The 20901-nt window shown below is 37.2% G+C and overlaps 1 pseudogene; it reads left to right on the top strand.

Annotated features, from left to right (window-relative positions):
* LOC149236782 (uncharacterized) lies at window positions 1-17786 on the top strand (annotated as a pseudogene).
* The last annotated feature ends 3115 nt before the right edge of the window (window positions 17787-20901 follow it).

The raw sequence follows: 20901 nt of genomic DNA, 5'->3' as shown, positions 1-20901 counted from the left end.
ATGGCGGAAAGAGGAGAAGGATTCAGGCGCGGGTTTGGTTGAGGCCGAGGCGACAGAGGCCGCGGGGATCGTCACGGTGGACGCCAAGGACCTCGAAGAGAAGAAGAAGAAAAGTGGGTACCCGTGACAACGCTCAACCGCCTGGTAAAAGAAGGAAAAATCCGTTCCCTCGAGCAAATCTATCTCTTCTCTTTGGCTATTGAGGAGCACCAGATCGTGGAGGCCATGTTGGGTCCCCTGTTGAAGGATGAGGTCATGAAGATCATACCTGGGCAAAAGCAAACAAGGTCCGGGCAGAGGACTCGATTCAAGACCTCAGTTGTCGTGGGTGACAGCAATGGCCATGTCGGGCTCGGCGTTAAGTGCGGAAAGGAGGTGGCCACGACCATCCGCAGAGCCATTATTTTGGCCAAGCTTTCGGTTATTTCAGTGAGGAGGGTTTATTGGGGTAATAAGATTGGGAAACCCCATACCGTACTGTCAAGGTCATTGGTAAACATGGCTCCGTAACAGTCTGAATGGTTCCCGCCCCCAGAGGTACCGGGATCGTGGCTACTTGCGTGCCTAAGAAGTTTCTACAGTTTGCTGGAATCGAAGATGTGTTCACCTCCTCGCGAGGGTCGACCAAAACTCTCAGAAATTTTGTCAAGGCCATCAAGACGCTGGAGGAGTACCCACAAACTATAGTGCTTTATGGAGACATTGAAGCTGCACGGTCCTGCATGACCCAAAGGACCACAAAACCCCCTTCCTTGGTAACTTCTAATCGCTTTCAAATTTTTATTAAAACCCCTTCGGGGAAGTCTTCCTTGATTTGGGTTCTTGCAACAGACTGTGTTTTGAACCTGAAGAATATCATCGCCCAACAAATTGGCTACCCGGTTGGACTACAACATCTGTTATATGGGGGCAGAACCCTACAGGATCTTAGATCCATTTTGGACTACAACATTATGTCAGAATCTACTATAACACTCAACTTGAGGCTGCGAGGTGGTGCAACAACCTTTAGTTCAACAAAACAAACAGAAGGAGGCAGTGGGACAAGCACAAAAAAAGAAGAAGCAACAACAACAACAACAGCAACACAGATCTACAACATAAGCACAAAAATGGAGGAATATCCTTCAAGAACATCTTACAAGGGGGAAAAACTCCTACAATGGTCCCAAAGCAAGCTGGAACAGAACCCAGTCCATACATTGTGGAGCAGTTGAATTATATACCAGAACTAAATATAGATATACCAGAAACCGATGAGGCATGTAATAATTTTGAATCACAAGCCATCATTTGTCGATTCAATTGTTTCTGGCCAAAACCATTTGAACTTTTCCATTGGATATTCACAAACTGGACTCTACACTGTGAGATACACCTCTGTTCCAAGGGGTTTTTCATTGTCAAATTCCATTCAACAGAGACAAGAGACATTGTGCTACAGGAGGGACCATGGTTTTGGGGATCTACGGGCCTTTTCATCACACCATGGTTTCCGGAATTCGATGCCAATACTATGGTTGTTTCCAGGATGCCAGTTTGGGTCCGTCTGCACAACCTCCCATTACACTTCTGGGACCATTAGGTCCTTGCAGGTATAGGCAACACCTCATATATATTAAAATTGACACACAAAGAGTGGAGGAAAGATTTTTTACATTCACACGCATCTGTGTGGAAGTAGATCTCAGTGAAGGCTTACCGGACCACATAGAGCTAAAGCATAAACAACGAAGCTGGACACAGACACTAGACTATGAAAACACAACATTTAGGTGTAGAATATGCCGACAAATAGGACATCTACAAAATACATGTCCTGAAGAAAAAAAAGACATCCGAAGAAAGAAGAAAACAGGGAAACAACACAAGGGTTGGCAATTTCCCCCACCAGATCTTGAAGAGGAGGAGGAGTTTGATGTGGAAGAGCCCATACCAAATGAGAACAATCAAACAAACAAAGAAGCAGAAATCCAGGAGACATCTCCACAAGGACCTATGGAACCACAACCGGAAAAGATGCCAGATACAATGGAAAACAGTGGAACCAAAAGACTACACACATCAAACACCTCCGATTGGACAAGGAAAATCCCCGACCAGGCGCTGAAAATCCACTTCCACTTGTATCCATAATGTCGTCTCAAGGGGAGTGGCGCAAGGTCGAGAAGAAAAAGGGGAGGAAAACATGATTTCCCCCCCATATGTACATTAAATTCTTTTTATCGAACCTCTGATCTAAGGTCATTTGACTTGTAGATGAAATGCGACTTAGCATATACAACATGTAATTTTGTTTTCATTAATAAAATTACGACTTTTCTTACGGGAAAAAAAATACAGAACAAAACTCAAGGATATCACTTGGAAGCAAATTAGGAGGATTCGTTTATAAAACATTTAGAGGATTATAGTTGGCATTAAAATCTAAGCTTGTATTCTTGTTGTATGCTTTTATGTAATGTACTAATCTACATGACACAACAAATCTCTAATGCCAAGCTATTTGCCATGCACATTCCGTGAACCATCTGACACAAACAGGAAGTAATTTATTTTTCGTTGGTATTTATTAAAAATGGACTGATATCAACATCACGCATTGGACTAAAATTACGCTTTTATTTCTCCTTAAGCTGTTTCATATGGCATTAATTTTTGCATAAGAATCATCAAGGAATTGGCCATTTCCTTCTGAACATACTTATGTTCTTTATGCCAAGGTTTTTTTTTTTTGCATATTTCAGATGATCAACTGATCATTAAGGAAACTGATTGTGTGCACAATTGGTCTTCAAAACACTAATTTCATGTGAAATTCTAAAGAACAAGTCCATGGACATAAACAGAATTTCTAGAAAATTACAAGTTCTTACAACTTCCTGTAATAGCTTAATGGTTTGACATGGTGCATGACAGATTAGCAAATTCGAAGAGTTGGGATTTGTTCCTAAATGTACAAGGATGGTGAAATACCTATTCGCACTTGAATTCAATGTCTACAGGTGGCTAGTCAACGCTGGTCAAACTCAACTATTTTAGCAAAAAGTCCAAAATTAAGGAGCAGATTTGCTATTTTTGAGATTTTGCATGCCATAATTCACTTTTTCCTAGCAAGAGTCATTATCCATTCCTCATAATCCACATACACTTCATTACATTTTCATCAATGTTAACCCACCAATAAAAGCAACAAAGCTCATTTACAATCTTTTTGTTCCACTTTACATATTCATTGTCAGTTTCCTTTTTCCTACCCTTGCAAATAACACCTTGCTCCCATACACCATTGAGTCCATAGTCCTTGAGTCTAAATATTTTTCTAAAAACACCTTGAAGCTTGCATGACTTAAGGGCAAGTTATCATGCCGATAAACAAAGGGAATACACCAATGTCCCTTGTTCATCAAATCTTTTAAGTATTCGACAACAACAAATTCATTCATAATTAGAAAGATGTGTTAGGGGCATCTTGGCTCTCATCCACATCAAAGATGGGAGCTCTCGTGTTGACTAGCGGCATACATTAATGGCCACTAAGTTAACAATTTCTTGTTATGTTCGACACCAACACATTTATTCACATGACAAGAACTGTGCCAACAAGTGTAGAAGACTTGAAGACCCATCAGTTTGTAGCAGAAGAAGCAGATTTACTTTCATTACTTTTCAGTTTTTGATGTAAATGACTTGAGGACAAGTCAATAAATAAGGTTGGGGGGGAAGTGTAAATTCTGAATTTTGTATACCTTCCAAGCCTTATACATTTTCAGGTGCATTCAGCAGCAGATTCCGAACATTCAGCAAAAGATCCAGCAGCAGATGTAGCAACAATAAAAGATTCACTTTTTCGACTTCATCCACCATTTCACAGCCAAGTGAAGAATATTATGATCAGAATTTTGTAGCCACACATGCACAACTCTCATTCCTTTTTGAAAGGGTAAGTTGAGGTATGATATTTTCTAACTTTTAACCATTTAATTCCTTGAAAGCTAGAATGATAATTTTTGGAAAAACTTTCTTTCTTCATTTCATAAAATTGCCAAAACCATCAGTTTGGGGGGGGGGATACATTTACATTCATACTTTGTCACTTTCATATTTTTTCCATATTCATATATCACATTCTAAAACCCACATACCTTCAAAATATATTCACTATTACATGAGCATGTAAATGGCTTTGTAAAAAGTACTTAAAAGCTAATTGGATGCAACACAATCATGGTTGTTACACAAAAACCAACCATGATGCATTCCAACAAAAATACTTTGCAATAAAAATCACATTATCAATATGCAAAGATCATACATTAAAATTGAATGCAACAAACAAAATATGGTTGAAACACAAGAACCAACCAAGTTGCAATTCATCAAAAACACTTTGCAAAAGTTAAGTAAATGATATCATGCAGAGTTTAAGTCAAAGCTCAAGTATCAAAAGTAATGTAAAAGATTGCATGAGGACATGCAATACCTTCAGTTTGGGGGAATGTTGGGCCTAAGAATTATCCTTAAAATACATCCACTTTCACTCCATTCAACATCCACTTTCTCTCCATTCACACATTTTCTCACCTCTATTCCACCACTATGTCATCACATTAGCTTCACTTTCATCATTAAATGGGTTACCATTGTGTTTTCCAAAATATTATTAATTCTTAGTAATTTTAAACAAAAAATTGTGGTTAAACTTTAGAAAATAATATCCATATAATTATACCTTACAATTAGAATGAGTTTGTTGACATGTGTAGGTACAAAGGAAGCTTCTAAGGCACCCTTATGTGGCACTCTATGTTCAAATTCGAAATTGAGGAGATCATGGACCTCATGGATAAGATCATGGACCTCATGGAGAAGATCATGGAGGATAGGGTTATGTGTCACCATTTGATTGAGAGATATGTGAATTTGAAGAGGGAATAGTGGATCCACATTTATGAGTTTGTTATCATAACTTTTGTATAAATAGGAGTGTTATCTCCTTCATTTGTAATCTTAATTTTCCTTAGAACTTAGAAATTTAGTCCTTCATTTGTAATTTTAGATTTTAGGATCATTGTAATGGAGATTTAGGACCTCTTGGAATGTAGAACTCGGAGCTTGTAATTGCAATTTTCAATTGATGATAAATAAAGTGAATTGGATTTTCTTATACATTTGACTTCTTTCTAGGCGTGCTTGTGGAGCTATGGAGGACCCCCATTGCCTCACTTACATGCCCGTTTTGTTTTGGTATGGTAAGCTTTCATTTATGTTTTTAATTTCATTAGTTTAAAGATCTTGATGTTGGAAATATAAATGAATAGTCTCTTGGAAGAGAGCTTTAATATTTCCTGTAATCAATTTGAATTAAGTTTAAATGCCTTCATTTCTTAGTTTATTGATTAAGATGGTTAGAAATATTAATGAATAGACCTCTTGTAAGGGAGCTTTGGTATTTCTTCACCTAGCTTAATTTAGTTTGTCTCTAAGTCCATATATATTGGATGATCCTCGAAGTTTACTTACCCGAATTGATAGTAAATGAAACTCTAATTTGCATCTGGATTTTAGTCCCAACATTAACTTTATTACATGAGCTTTTAACCCAGGGTTGTTACAAAATGTCTTTGATAATTTTACTTTATGTAATATAAAACCCAAAGATTCAATTGCCGTAATGTGTAAGGTAAGAGCTAAAGGAAATCCTTGGCATATGGATACAAATAAGCAATCCCTTTTTATTTTCAAATGTTAAAGAGATGAAAAAATACTTCAAGAAGCAAAATTTCAACAATGTGAACAAAAGGGAAGCTAAAACCCAAAGCTTTCAACATGGCTAGAATGAAAGGCCACTCCACATGAAAATTTGTTTTTTCAAAGTCTATTTTGTTGAATAGAGCACCATGCCTCCCACATTGTAATAAAATCATCCATAATGAATGACATTAAATATTTATGTTTTCTTAGGTCACACTATTTTGGGTAACACGTGTTAAATGCAAAGTGTCAATGCCTTAACTAACAATTCTAAGAAACATTCAACAAGGTATTCAACCTCTAATTCATTATGATTTCATGATCTCCCAACTTGGGAATAAAATGAATGAGACCTTGATTAATACCATGTCCCAAATATTGCTTCCTCATGGGTTCCTTCTATAGTTGTTAAAGATTTAGCATGACAAAGCAAGGAATTCCAACATTTCTTAGAGAAGGGGCAAGAAATAAACAAAAGTTGGATTGTCTCTTATGAGTTCATGAAGAGGGGACATCTAAATGGGCCCTGTATATTGTGTTTCTTTATATTTTCTACTATTAGGATCTTTCCCCTGAGAAGATTCTAGGTAAATAGTTTGATCTTTAGCAAAATTTTACCTTTCCATGCAATTTTCTTATATGGCCAGATGAAAAGTTAGGTTTACTCTTCTTGGAGTGCGTTGTAGCCACTTTTGATTTTATAATCTTTCCTTGTTAAATTCCATTTGAATCCATTTTGCTGAGATATTTGGATTGGGGCAACACCTTTTAAATGTTTAGTAAGTTCCATTTATGGGACATTCCAGCTAGAAGAGGTGGAGGTTTCCAGGCCCTCCAAGCTGATCAATTTTTCTCCCAGGATGAAATTTGTGCCAACTCTGTTATACCTCTTTTTGCACACCAATTCCTTAGTTGTTGAAGGTCAAGGATGGAGGACAAAATTGGTAGAATTTTGTCATCCTAAAAATCAATCTCATTTCCATTACCTAGTATTATGGAAGTGTGAGATTTGATAAGAGGGAGGTCCTTTTTGTACAGTTTGCAAATTGAAGAGAAAATTCTTAGAGGTATCTGAGACTTCAGAAGAAGATGTTAGGAGGTGTTCAAACATTTTCCTTCTATGAAAATTTTCCACCATGTTTATCCCTTAGTAATCAATCTCTATAGGATTTTTGATCTTAGGGCTATATTCATATGTTTAGGTTGCCTGATGCCAATCCCCCCTCTTTCGTAGGGGGCTATGAACTTCTTCCAGCTGAGGAGGTGAAATTTATTTGTGTCTGTCTTACCTTCCTACCACATAAATTTTCTCAATAGAAGTTCAATATGCTTTTGGATGTTGATCAAGGCTTGAAGGATTGTGTTTTGATAAATGGGAAGAGAAGGTAATATGGATTTTATTAGGATGATGCAACTTGCCAAATTTAACCACTGCATCCCCCAATATTGAAGTTTTTTCTTCATATTATCTATTGTCTTTTCCCATACCTTAGCCTTTGTACTTTGCTTAAATATTAACATTCCTAGATATTTAAAGCGAGTTCAATCATATTTGCAACGAATTTCAAAGATTTCAGAAATTCGCCTGAGAGTTCTCAGGGGGGTGTTCCATCCATATATATTACTCTTGAGTTTGTTAAGTAATCCTCCCAATGCTTCAAGAAAGAGGTCCAGGTTGGTCTTGATTCTTTTAGCCATTGTTGGTGAAGCTCCTCTAATTAATAATGTGTCATCAATGAATTAAGAGTGGTTTAAATTTTTTACTCCTATGTTGTAGTGGATCCTGATGATCAACCTTCTTTATGTATCTTACTCAAGCTTTTTACTAATGGATTTTGCCACAAGGATATATAAGAAGGGTGAAAGGGGGCACCCTTTCCTTATCACCCTCATGTTTTATAATAAGTAGTTTAGTCTTCAATTTAGTAAGGATGCCATCCATGGCTTTCTAATATAAGCATTAATCAGACCAACTAATTTATTAGCACAGCTAAACCTTTTTTAAAACAACAAAGAGGAAGGAGAGCCTTATCCTGTCAAAGGTGTTGGCCATGTTGAGATTAACGATGAAGTCTTTCTTTCCTCTAGAAAGACTTGAGTGAATTACTTCATGGACTAAGAGGATATCGTCCATTATATGTCTTTTCTAAATGAAACCACCCTGGTTTTCAAAGATCAGACGGGGGAAGAGGATATTGAGTCGGTTTGCGAGGATTTTGTAAGAAAAATTACATAATGAAATAGGTTGAAATAAGTTGAACGAGGAGGGTATGGTTTCTTTGGGAATTAATGCAAGAAAAGTTGACTTGGTTTTATCTGCAACTTTGAATTTATGTTGTGCCCGATGGATCATTTTAAGGAGATATTTTTTTATGAGCTCCCAATAAAATGGGTAGAAGGAGATGGTGAATCCATCTGGACCTAGCGCTTTGTCAGGGTGCAGACTCCATATTTATCATTACCTTTCTTCTTTGTCCACTGGCTTGGTTGGATAAACATTAGATTCGCCTGTTACTTCTTTTGGGATCGTTCTCAGAAGTTTCTCCATATTCGCCAGTTTAGGATATGTTGTCATAAGTATGTTGAAGTGCATATATGCTTCATGTTTGATAACTTTTGGCCCTTCGATGAGCACATTCCCATCGCCATAGATTGAATTAACACTATTTTTATTTCTTCTACCCTTTGTTTGATTTTGAAAGAAGGCAGTGTTCTTATCACCTGCTTGGATCTTGTTGTCGCTGCTACAACACCCTCCAAAATTTTGCTATATTCAAATTTTGGAGCCTACCTTTTATCATGTGAAGTGTTGCTTTTGGTCGTCAAATTCGTTTCATGTTTCTACACATGTCACAAGTGTCCATGATCCTTCTTAAGTGTCGTCAGATCATCAAGAATAATTACAACGTACTTTGGAGTCACAATACACTTTCTAGCCACAAAACGACATTTATGTGTCGCAATCGCACATACTTGGGTTGTTTCACTTGAATAATGTTTGTGAATTGGCATTTTTATGTATATTTCTTAGTCTTGGATCCTTTCTAAGTTTTATTGGTGAGTTGATATGTGTTATGCATGATCTTGGTCCTAACTCAATGTGTTTTTCCATGTTTCACCCTTCCAAATTTAGACTTTTTCTGACTTTGCAAGCTTGCCCTCTAGGTTAGGAAGAGTGTACAACACACTTATAGGGCCTAGTGGAGACCATCCTTGTCATTTATAATTGTTCCCTATGCCCAAATGAGTCCTTTCGCTCCCTCCCAACGCACAACTCATTTCTCGTCAGTAGACCCTCCTTCCTCATGCTTATCTCTACGCCCTGTGCCAGTCAGGCTTATGTCTCATAGTTGAGTGAACTGCACACTTTTAGTGGGCATTTATGCCTTCCCTTGTGCCTTGTAAGTGTGCCCTACACCCTCTTTGTGGCCCTAACCTTCCTCCCAAGTGCATGGCACATTTCTGGTGAACAGTCATGTTGTCTTACCCCTTGCAACTGTGCCCTGCGCCCACCAAGCCTCCTCCTTCTCCAGAATAATGCATGATGCAACCTTAGTGAATAGTAAAATCCTCCTCTGTCTCTTGCAAGTGCGCCCTGCACTCAAAAAATCTCTCTCTCTCTTCCCTTGCACACTGTTGAGCCACAATAAATAAAAAATAATTGCATGAAACATAATAGAGTAGGGAGATTTTTGAGCTAATGTTTGCTTTTCATGAGTGATATTCATTTGCAGGTGTCAAATAAAGCATGGCAAAGATGTGTGAGGAGATATGTTAAGAAAGGTTGCCCAAGGAATCATATTGAAGACAAAAGGCACAAAGGTACCATGTTGCGACAGTTGGAAGAATAATTGATTTTGATGATCAAAGTGACTCATGAAGACCCCATAATCTCAAGAAACCCTTTGGAGGGTAGATGGAAATCACAATGCAAATTTTGTTACAAGTATCGAAGATATAGTGGCAATGTCATCACTTCTCAAATAACTCCATGTTACAAGTCACTATTGGTCCAAGCCATCATTGCCTATGACTTGTGATGTTGTCGTCACATGATGATGTAATTTTGTAAAATATTCTAAATGTAAATATGTGGAAGTCCAAGAGTTATATATGGGAAAAGGAGTCATTAGGAAATGTCCAAAAGTCTCATGGAAGTCAAAAGGTCACATTAGAAGTCCAAGAGTCATGAGGAATATGAAAGGTCATTCCTCTTGTTATAAAAGAAGCCTCATTACTCAAGCAAGGAACTTTTCACATTGGCTTCTCCACCTAGGAATTATAGCGAAATATTGTTCTTTCGGAGAGAAAGTAGTGGCTAAAGGATCCACTATTAGGGCTAGTGGTGTCTCGTTGTATCAATGTATCTTGGAACTTTCACTTAATATTCGATGCTCATTGAGCCAACACACTTTCATGCATATATCGTGAATGTAATAAGACTATTTTCTATATGTTTGTGGTATGTGTGTTGTTCATATGTCCTAGGGAACCAAACTATTTCATTGGATTTGGAGCTCATCTTGTTGAATGTCTGTTGTAATTGTTTTACTAACCGTTATGTCCATGTGAACTACTTCATTAGACAGTTAATGATTCTTTCATATGTATGCACGTGCATCTTTATTGGAATAGTACTAAAACTTTTCTTCTAAAGGCTCATTTTCTCTTCCCTTCTAGTCAGAGAACCTGGATACATTTTATAATTGAATGTTCACAAGGCATACTTACTTGCTCATTCAAAAGTACATGTGTATTGTGTGAGGCCTCCATTTTGTCATATTTAGTACATCTTTTTCCCTCATATTTTTACTTAGTTCTCATAGTTATTGCCATCATTTTGCACATTCTTAGGCTAATTCTCTTTAACATAAGCATGAAGAGGTAGATTAATAAATTTCCTTTGTGTTCAATGATTTAAGAGTATTTATATAATATCATCACTAGTTATGGATGTTTTCTTCTTCTTTATGCAACATTATCCTTCAACCTTAATTTTGTACCATGATCTTGCACGCTTGAGGATTCCCGCACTAAGAAAAGAATGTTCATGTTGTCTTCAACACTTTGCACATCTTTGGCATGTCATATGGAGTTACGAACAAACAATTGGTCAACCAACTTCCATGTGCAACAAATTTTCTGCACTAATTTGCGACTTGACCTATTAACGCACTTCTAGGAGAAAACCAAGACATGGTTTATGTTCGTAATGATGTTTTAATGCTTCCACATGAGTTAAAATGCACCCAGGTTGTATCGATTGATTTTTAGAGAATAATTAATGCTTCAGCCCCAAATTCGCACAAGTTTGCGAACTGCCAACTTCCTCCTTGATTTGCATGCATATGAGGGTGAATATCAAAATTCTAGAACATGGGTTTTTCTCCCAATATAGGAAATTGAGTAAAACTCAGATCGTTGTCCAAATTTTGTTATGGTATAGGAGATACAAAGGGTTATTTGGAGAAGATTTTAACACAAATTTCCATATTTTTTAATCATGCACAGATTTGAAAAAATGGACTATTACAGCCTAAATTCGTAATGTAACTTGTATAAAAAGACCATCCATGGTCTATGCTAAAAGAGGAGGATGTCATTATAGCCTTGTTTTGTTGGTTTGGATCTTGAGTATATGGTTGTTGATGTAAAAGACTAACATAATTTTAATGAAAGGCTTCTAATGACAGGTTCCTCTCTTTAACTCTTGTGTGTTCTATAATCATTGTAGTTCTGTAACTTTAATTTTTATGCAAGGGTGCGAGATGGATTGGTGGGGCCCACCAGATCATCTCAACACCCCCTTGTTTGTATATTGCTTATGTGGTTCGTAGATCTAGGATTGGTGTGCATCTTATTTACAATCTTGGCATATCAACTACGTGGGTTATTTAACTTATCAAAATTGTGTTTGTCATTTCCTTAAACTCTATTTTCTCCATATTCACTCAACACTTTGATTTTGATCGCTTGGTATTTGGATCCAGAAACTTGGTATTATAAGTGTGAGTTTCTTTTTAATCACTTTATTTATTTGACTATGTGAATCACTGAACTATTACATATATTGGATCATGGAGATAAAATAATTGTAAACTCGAAATTACTATGTTCTAAGCTTGAGAGATGATCGATCTAGTATTGCTTTGATGATAAAGTTATAGTTTGATTATAGATCTGATGTCTTACGAGGCGTGGCTACAAAAATATCTTAAAGTGTGAATTGGATCCATAATTTTTGAAGTATTGTTGATATAAGAGTGGAGTTCCTTCAAACTTCTAAAATCTCTTGCCACCACACAAAGTGTGTCTAACTTATGAACCATGCAAACTTTGTTGCTTGTATTATAACCCGGGATTATAAGAAATATAAAAAGACTTTCAGTTATTCCCGAATGAATTAATAGCTTTGTTGAATCTGACTTGTGTCGGGATTTGATTTGTAAGTATTTGATCTGAATATTGTTATATTAATAACCCTAGTTACCTAAAAACTGGAAGGTGATTTGGAATTTTTGCTTAAGATAGTTGTAGGCCAAAATTATCATTTGGTTCATGATTGGCTGATATATAACAAAGTATGCTCCTTTGGTTTTATATGGTTATTTGATCAATATAGTCGATTCAATTTATGAAATATGTGTATTTAGTAATTTGAACAACAACTTATATCTATGAGAACATGCACTTGTAATGTTGATATACGTTAAGTGCAAGAATAGTTGCTGATAGAGAAATAATTTAATATTTTTAAGTCATAAATTTATAGCCCTGACTCGATAAATACTTGTTGGATTTTCTTCTTTACAGCCATTAAATACTTTGTCTTCAAAATCTCATTTTTGCATGAGTGTCGTTATCATAGTTTCCTATCTGCAAGTTTGATTAAGGTAGATCCTTGGTTGAATGTGTTTTGAGGTGTGAGGAAACATTAAATTAGAGTGAGTATTTTCTTTCTTTATGCACACAATGATTACTTATTTAGCCAATATATTTGGATTTCCTTGATAAACACTAGGAATAGATTCAAACCATGCTTTTAGTTTCTTGTTTATACATAAAGTGGTGTGATTTCGATTCTCTTGCTTGCACACATAATTGATAGGAAAAAGGATTTAGTACAGGAACTTGAATAAAGGTTTTATTTTGAGTTGAGAAACCTGTTTGGTATTAGTAGAGCTTGGATTGTCTGGAATTTACATGTTTTTGTTTTGTAGTTGAAAAGGAAGTCTTTTCATTTGCTTGACCAATTCTCATGTTTTCCAGATTGATTAATAGTTAGGGCTTACTTCTCTTTCAATTACAATTAACGAGGGTTTGATTACAATTTTTGGTAGATTACATGATGAGTGTTTATGGATTCATTTCTAAAGATTCCTTTTGAGTGTAGGACTAAAACAGGTGCATGAACTCAAGGTGTGATCAGGTAGTCTAAGGTTTTGATTTGCGGGTTCCTAAAGTCCTTCTCTAGCATTTCTAGTGTTGCACCTCGAAGTCCACAGACCCCTGGATCGAAAATTAATTGTTGGCCCATTAATCCACCATATACTGCACCCAACATTTTGGCGTCATTGCGGGGGATGTGCTTAGGGGATTGACCTTGGTAACCTGTTGCAGTTTGGTTTGCTCTTTACCTAGTTTTTCTTGCAAGTTTTTTCCCTTAGAGTTAATTCTTTGGACTTATTTCTTTCTTGCACATTTTTAAGGTTTCCATCTCTAGGGTGTTGTAAGAACGCCCCACCCTCCCTATATATACTCATCCATGTGATGACTAAACATAGTAAAAGCTTGTTGAGAAAAGAAAGATGCATATGGAGAGAACTTTTAATGAGGAGTTCAAGGATAATGTTTGAAGCTACCACTAAGATACGAAAATCATCCAGTGGTGAAATTACAAGTGCATAAATCAATATTTCGCTTCAAAATTTTAAAAATGATGTTTGTTCTCTTAGTTCACAATTTGATGATTTGCAACAAGAACAAATGTAGGTTAAAATCAAAGAACCAATACTGATTTTATGCCCCAAATGTAGGAAGAAACTCTTCCTCAGAGAGTGTCCACTTAGCAGCCTAAAACTTTGCAAAATTTTTGAGGAGAATCATTCAACATAATGTTGTTGATCACTGCAAGGATTATTATAAGTATTGAAGGAAAAAAGTAAGGAATTGAATCAATCGCCATGCATAACTCAAAACCCGCCATCATTTGATATTTGGACTAATGTTTATTTTCCTCAACATGTTTACGATCCTACAGCTTCAGGGAAAATTTTTAGTCCTCCTCCAAGCGAATATCATACCTTTTGGCCACAATGACCCTCTCCTCGGCCCTCTTCCTCAATTCAAATATCCCCATGGCCTCAGGAATGGTTTGGAGACTATTCTCTAGGAAGTCTCCCATGCAAAATCAATTATTTGAATAACAACAACAACTGCAATTTCAATCTAATGTACCACCTATTAGGGTCCTATAATAATAGGATTCATAATTTTGAATTGGCTATTCTTGTAATATTGTACATACTTTTTCTTTCTGCAAAATGTTTTCCATATTAAAAATTAAAAAATGTAAAGAGAGTATGTCCTAAAAGAATAATCAAAGGACAAAAAGAAAGAGAAAAAGTGAAAAATATGAACCCCAAAAAGAAATAAAACAGATCAGGAAAGTGTGCAAATTCAAATGCCACTACTTTTTACTTTATTATGCAAAATAAGGTTGTGTGCAGCTTGTTAGAAATGCCACAATCCATGATGGTCAAACAGCTTAATCTTGACCCATTTAAATTTTATGTTGATAGATAGAGAATAAATATCTAGCCAAATTGTTTAACCTTGGCAGATCAGTAGTTAGGTAGAGAATAAAAATGAGCTCATCAGTTTAATCTGATCCATTGGAATTTATAAGGTTATAATTAGATAGTTTGCTTGTAAAAAGAAAAGGAAATAAATGGTCAGCAAGCTCAAATGCACCCAATAAAGTGAAGAAAAAATGTTAGGATAAATACAGAGCAGGTAGAAGAAAGGTTGCAGATGCACAAAGTTGTTGAGTCAAAAGCACATTTATCATGCTTAATGCTATGTTTCATGTGCAAGAGCATTTATGAGAGTGAAAAGATATTCACAAGCTTGTTTGATTAATTTCCCCTCATTTCATTTCACCCCCACATACTTACTTACTAATTTCTCCATTCCCCCATTATTTCTTATAAAATACTCTTTTACCTCTCATTCTGACCTTTACCCCTTGGTTTCACACATTTCCCTAGTAAATACCCTTCAAAAATCATTTCCCCATCCACAACCCCCTTTCCCTATTGTAAAAACCATTTCCTATTGCAAATATTACCTTCCCCCCTTATTAATTTCCCTATTTCCCTTCAAAACCCATAAAAACCCCCTTATCCTAAGTTTTTATCCCCCCACATTATTTAATTAACTCCCTACTTCATATTTCCCTGACAAACCCTTTTAACCCACCAACCCTTGGTGCAATTAAAAAACCCCGCCACAATAACCCTTGGTCCCACTCCATTAAACCCGATGCTTATATTTTAATCTCCCTACCTTATTTATTACTTAATTACAATTATTTGTAATTAAATCCCGGTCCCCGCAAATCCTGGCCCCTATTCCCTGTGTGCATCTTGACCACGCGACAGTCGTCTGATCTCCTACCCCCAGATCCGACGATGCGCATCCATATCGCGCACGTTCACCGTCCGACCGATAGCAGCCCGAGAACACGCGAGATTCATAGTTTTGCCTGGGTGCTTTTCTGCTACGTGGCGGCCCCAGGGTAGATTGCGTGCTCGCGAAAAAATACGCTTGCACTCCAAAAGCGGTGCGATGGCCCAAAAAACCACCTCCCTACCTAGACCAAAAACCGCCCACTATTCATTTGTATTTTCCACACCAAAATCTAACTGTTACCCGTTAAAAGGCCGAAAAAACCCCAATTCACTCTTTTTGCTTGTTTTCACAGTAACTACTGCTCGAGCCATTCTACGACACCCTGAACCTTTGTGACCAAAATTGACCATCGTCTATCGCCTGAAAAAGTTCTGGACACCCAATTTGAGTAGCCAGTTCACAGCTGAAGCCATTGTACCCTCTGCATTCACCATTGAACTCAGTTTGCAAGCCATACCACCAAATTCTAGGTATTCTTGGGAAAACCAGAACGACCCTTTAGATTGAAAGCGTACAGTCAAATTGAAAGATTAATTAATTCAAAATATATTTGCCTAAATTGAAGAGTAATTTACTTGTATACCCCAAATCCTTTGTTTACAGATTGTAAATACCAACCCACTATTCCAGGGCTTCCAAACCTTACTTCTACAGCCACTACAAGCCTAATTCATACCCCTACTACTAAATATGGCTTCCCAGACCTCTCTGGACGTGAGACCTTTGTCAACCCCTCACCTGGATATTGACCACCTACCATTAGCAGACAAGGATTTTCAAATAAAAGGTATTGCTTCACCAGCTTACCTTCTAAAGCTCCACTGTTGGAGTAAGGACAAATTCCTAAACTAGAATGATGAAATCCACCTTTGGGAATCTAATTTACCCAAATATTTGTTTCCAGAAGTGCACCCTTTCCCAGATATCATCCATTTCTATCACGCTTGCTATATTCCTAGCCAAAGAGCTATTGTTGCCCCTAACCAGTAGCTGATATTTACCATCACTACAAATTTTCTTAACCAAACGTTGCAGGTCCAACCAAGCCCTAGTGAGACCCCATTGTTTATTAGTGATTTTCTAGACTTGTATGTCAAACAGACCTGGCTAAACTAGCACAAATTTTCCAGACTTTCATCATAGAAGACCGCCATACTCCCATAGATAGTCCACCTTATGCTGCCACTATTTTTTCAGAGAGAGGCAGATAGATTATTACCATGCTCTCTTGTATCTTAGGATATACCTCAGATGAGCATGTGGATGAGGTTATCCTGGCCTTTCTGTCCATCTTTACCCCAGGCAAGCCTCTTGCTGTCATGTACAACTATGCTCAATTCATTGCAGACAGGATGCATGAACAGTTCACAAGACTCCCAACTGAGAGAGTTTGTAAGTACTCTTCAGTATTATTTCATATGTTTTTATATTATAAATCAGATAAATTCCCTGTCAGCATCCAGAAGTTGGATACTAAGGGAAACCAGAGATTAGTTGTTTATTGGACACCCTTGATCCAAAAATACTCCATTGCATTCACCTATAAGGACTTCATCGATTCATTTGTCCATCCAGTCATGAACATGCTGACCAGTAGCCCTCAGCCCAGAATCAGCCAAGAAATCAAAAGGGTGTTACAGTTGGCCAAGAACAACAAGGTGGGAGACTGGTATTTGGACCATAACCACACAGAGCTTAGAATTTATGGATGCCAAGTTGCCCCTTACAAACTGCCCAAATACCTCCCTCTGAGGATATTTACATTGGAATATTTTAGGCAGATCATCAATTCTGATGAAGTCAACTTCCTAGCAGCTAGGAAGAAAACCTAGTTTAAAATGAAAAATCAATTGGGCCCATTCATTTGCAATAATAGAGAGGCTGGACCAGAGGCTGATAAGATATTGCAGGAAATGAAATTTAGGAACAACTTCATGTGGTAGTATGACCCTCATGGGGTCATAAATAAGTTGAGAATCAAGGTCAAATTGGGACCTTTCATCCACCATCCCACCCCTGATATTGAGAGGTTTACCAACCAATCAGAATGGTTGGAAAATACATTAATTGACATGGATAACACCGTAGTGGATGTAGAAAATACATTGATTGACGTTGAGAAACAAATTGATCAAAGTTCTTTCCTGCAGGTTCCAGAACTAAGGGAACCCATTAATAATCCTCTTGTTTTATAGACCCCAGCAAATGAGGAGAGAAATCCAAAGAGAAACGGGGAGGAGGGTTCAAGTTCTGATATGGAGACCATAGATGAGAATTTTGAGCTCAGAAAAAGGCCCAAGCTGAATCCTATGACGAAACAGGAGGAAACCATTGAATAAGTGGAAATCACTGACACTGAAACAATGGCGGAAAGAAGCAAAGGCATAGTTGCTTCAGGAGAAACACGACATCCATCAACCTCTAACACTCAACTGATTGAGAGACAACTCAATGTTGAGGTTTCTTCTTTCACTAGGCCAGTAGATAAGGAAAAAGATATTAAGGACAGGTACAAGGCGATCAAGATGAGAAATGAGAAGTTGAAGGCTGAAACATATGCCCACTACTTCAAGCACACACTAGCCAATTAGAGCAGATTGATGTCATCTTTTGACATCAAGGCAGACAAAATTCAGGTGTCTTTTATGCAACCTACTGTTCAGTAGCCAAAAACATCTGTTGACTACAGAAAAATTGATTTCGAAGTGTTGGCTAGGGATGTTCATCCCATTGACCAGATAGAATTTCATAAACAGGTTGGAGAGACGATCTACTCCACCTTGACAGGAAAGGCCATGGGTACACACAAGCTGCAGAATTCATTAGACAATGTTACAACCCAGTATAAATTGGAAAAGGCCTCCTCACAGGCCAAGGACAACAGGATCAAGTCATTGGAGGACTTGGTAATTGAGCTGGGGCATGATCCCAATGACATCAAAGCTGCTGAGAAATTGATCAAGAAGAAGAATGAGGACATTGCAGCTCTTAAAAGACAATTAAAGCTTCCTCATTTAGAGCACCCACAGACAAAAGAGGTCCTAGAGAGCCAAACACATCAGGAGGAGATGATGGACCTGGTGCTACAATTGAATGATCAACTAAAGGAAATTGAAAAAGAGTTAGATAGCTTGATACAGGTAAAACAAGCTAGTATGGAGACTGCCTTGCCACTGTTATCCCAACAGTTACTACTACAGTACCTTCCACTTTGGTCGCATCATTAGCTCCTACAACGCAAATGGCTACAACACTGCCAGCTTCTACAACATCAACAGGGTCAACAGGTGATGAGGCAAGCAGATTGGTCAAGGCAATGGAAGACATGTCCATTCAGACCACTGAAATGAACAAGCTCAAGGAAAAGGTGACCAATCTAGAGACTGACTACAAGCTTGCCCAGATTATGCACAAGGAAGAAGTGCAGAAAGCCACCAGGATGAATGAAAGAATAAAAAACTTGGAGAAGGAATTAACTTTGAAGGAACCCCTTGGACAGGCTAAGGAACAATTGTGGGCCAATATCATTGACTCTGTCAATGATATTTGGCCATCCATCCAAGTAATTTTTGAGTAGATTGACTTAATAAAACAGGCTACAGAAGCCATACAGAGAGTAAAAGAAGAACTGGGAGACATGCCAGAGGAAGCTGCAAGGATCATTCACTTCCTCAACTCCAAAAACAAGTATTAATTGCAAGAATTAGAGATACCTGATAGGACATGTACAATATTAGAAGTGAAAAGGGTCCTCACCAAGAGGAATTTAATGTTAAACCTTGAAGATAAGTGCCAAACCATGCAACTGGCTATAGACAGATTCATGGTTAAGTTTGAAGTTTTGAGGCAAAAGGGTCTGCCCAATCCCTTGGTAATAAACGAAAAGTTAATGACACAGGAGGACTACAACAGAAAAATCAGAGAAGTGGCCAGAGATCAAGTGAACACTTCATCTATGAAAGGAATGCCAACTGGCAAGGTCCTATACCAAACTTTTGAGAACTTGTTTTACCTCCAGCATGAGGTAAAACACCTTTTTGTGAATAAGCCTACTTTTACCAAGTACACGGAGGCAGATGAGATTTACAGGAAGATGATAAATATCCAATTACCAAATGTTGAAACATGGGAGAAATTAAATGATTTACTATAGAAATACATAGTCAAAATGTAAAAGTCTACAGTAAGATTGAAAAGCACGGCAAAAGGATAAAGGACAGACCACCCAAATGAAAGTGTATTAGTTGAAAGGTCAAAGTGAATAGAACATCCAACGTGAAGATCAAATAGCAAAGCATAGATTAAAAGGAAAAATATCAAAAACTAAAGACAACACATCCTAATAAACAGGGACAGCAAACAACGGTTCAATAGATGTCTTTATCTTCTTGCATGAAGATATTTCTTTCTCCTAGATTAGTTCCCAAGACAGTTTGGGATATTTTGTAAATTATTTTTATATAAATACTTCATAATTCGAAGTATTGAGGGTGGATTGCTATACATTTGTAGAGTTATTTTGATCATAAACCTAAGGGTTATTGTATCAATTTTTCAAATCAGTAGACTGGACCAAGTAATAAAGAGATTGCATTACAAGATTCATGTGTTGAGCTATTACAGTGAAGTATTTTCTTTGTCAAATTTGTTATTTTCTTATGTTTTTTCACAAACTTAAATGTTATATGAAGTTGAATGAATAAACTGGAAGTTATCTCAGAATTTGTTTAAGTACACTCTGTTTTGAATAGTTGATTATTTACATGTTTTCTTCTGATATCTGGATCTGAGAATCCTTAATTTCTCTCCCATCCTGGTTGACCTCTTTCACTGTCTTCATAATCCGGCCTAAGGAACCCTTAATTGCTCTTTGGATCCGATTAAAAACCACTTCACCATCCAGCCTTGAGATCTGAAGTAACTCTGCTATCTTGCCCTGTAGACATTGTTTTTAGAACTTGATCCAGTCTTGTTTACTTGGCATTTGACCCCATAGCCCAATGGTAAAAGACAACCCTCTTTTCATCTAAGTAAGTGATCCCACCACCAAACCCAAATCAAAAACCAAGTACAATCATAACTAGCCTAAAATCAAATAACTAAACAAAGTTAAATAAAAAAAGAGAAAGCCCTCTCTGAGAGTTAGGAAGGCTAGATCCTAATCTCCAAAGTTGGTTTGTGGTTACCTCTAATCATTTCTTCCTCAAACACTCTAGAGAAATATTGGAGTGATAACACCACCAATTTATCATCCTTCATGGTCTCAGCCACCTATGCAACCTTACCCCAATTCATATCCTAATCCAAACCCTAATCCATAACCCAATTCAAATCTTAATCCATACTCAGATCCTTACCCCAATCCTTACTTTAATCCATACCCTAATCCAAACCTTAGCCCTAGCCTTAGCCCAAACCCAAATCTAAAACATAGACCAAACCCTAGCCCAAACA

The sequence above is a fragment of the Pinus tabuliformis genome, chromosome 8 (assembly GCF_031772625.1).
Source record: "Pinus tabuliformis cultivar Carrire ecotype Pingquan chromosome 8, CPIR1, whole genome shotgun sequence".
In the NCBI taxonomy this organism is placed as follows: domain Eukaryota; kingdom Viridiplantae; phylum Streptophyta; class Pinopsida; order Pinales; family Pinaceae; genus Pinus; species Pinus tabuliformis.
This window is presented reverse-complemented; position numbering and strand designations above follow the sequence as displayed.